Genomic DNA, 1,712 nt, shown 5'->3' on the forward strand with positions numbered 1-1,712 from the left:
GCATGAAATCTATTGTTTAGATGATCTCTAAATTCAGGAGGGATATATTCAAGATCATACTTTGGCTCTCTTGGACTTGTTTGAATTGTCTTTAACTTCAAGTTGAATTTGCATAATATCAGTTGTGATTCTTTAACAAGTTGGAAATAAAAAAGTCATTTGATCCAGCAATCCCATTACTAGTTATATATCCTAAAGAAGTGAGGGATAGGACAAGAATGGATATATGCACATCCTTGTTCATCACAGCACTATTCACAATAGCAAATAGTGGGAAACAACCTAAGTGTCCTTCGACAGAGACATGAATAATCAAACGATGGTACAAAAATACAGCAGAATACTATGAAACAATGAAGAATAATGAAGAATTCGAGTAGCACCTCATAGTGTGGATGAATTTGCAGGATATTATGCTGAGTAAAATAATCAGCCACACAAGGACAAATGTTGTATTAGTCCATTTTTGTAATATATCAAGGGCAGGTTTACATGTGGAAGGAATTTTTATTTCTTGATTATCAGAGGAGGGAGTTGAGAAGAGGGAAAATTGCTAGAGAGGAAACAGAAATATTGATTTGGGTGAAGGAGAAGGAAATATACCAAAAGGGAATGACCAACATAATAACACTAAGAAAAGGAAGACACAGGAAGGTGCACAAGAGTTAGAGACAACAAAGATAAACACTTTTATATACACATTACTGCATAATCAGTAATAGCAATCATTAATCTACAGGTGGATACATAGGTAGACAGGCTGAAAGATTAGGTTTATCTAGGCAAAAGGGAATATACTCATAACCATACGTAATATTGGCAGACAATATTTCTACATATTTATTTGTATATGCTATAAACTGTCCATGTATATAATAGGGTTAACAGGGAACAAAATGATGATAACATCTGAGCCATGGCCAACCACTCTGAGTGGGCCCAGGACCATGGTCAAAGGGAACATCAAGCTCAATATATGGCATAGTATACTACACAAAACCATTTTTCTACATCCTACTCTGGTGAGTAATGATTGGGGTCTCAAAAGCTTGAAAGGAGCCATATAAGATATAACAATTGGTCTCTTGTCTGGAGCAAAGGACGAAGAGCATCAAAGATGCATGGGAACAATTAGTCCAAGGAACTTGTGGACTATGAAAACCTCAGCTGACCTGACACTGAGAATAGAACTAGATGTTGCCTGCTACCACTGTCAGCCATTTTGAAAATGATCAAACTAGGAGATTTTGGATAGAGTGGGAGAAAAATAGGTGGAACAAAACTCAAAGTCATAAAAAAGATCAGGCTTCCTGGCTTGATAGATACCGGTGAAACTCCAAGACTATGGCCCCTAGTCATCCTTCAGCTGAGAATTGTACTCACTCCCTTGGCTTCCAGTCAAACAATATAAAGACATATAAGGTGAATATTTACCCCAGATATGTAAACTTCTTGAAACAATCAACCCAGGGATATCAGAAGAGCTTTATATTTACAGGCATATAGCAGAGGGCAGGAATGCATGGGAAAGAAGGACACAGGGAAAAGGTAACCTCAGGGAGGAAGTGGCAAGAGTGCTATTACAGTATAGGAATTGCAATCAATGCCATGAGAAAAAATGTGTATGAACTGTTGTATGGAAAATGAAAAATGAATTTGTTCTGTTAACTTTCATACAAATCACAATAAAATTTAAAATAAAATACTTTTAA

The sequence above is a fragment of the Orycteropus afer genome, unplaced genomic scaffold, assembly GCF_000298275.1.
Source record: "Orycteropus afer afer isolate SDZICR_OR568_19922 unplaced genomic scaffold, OryAfe1.0 scaffold00351, whole genome shotgun sequence".
Lineage (NCBI taxonomy): Eukaryota > Metazoa > Chordata > Mammalia > Tubulidentata > Orycteropodidae > Orycteropus > Orycteropus afer.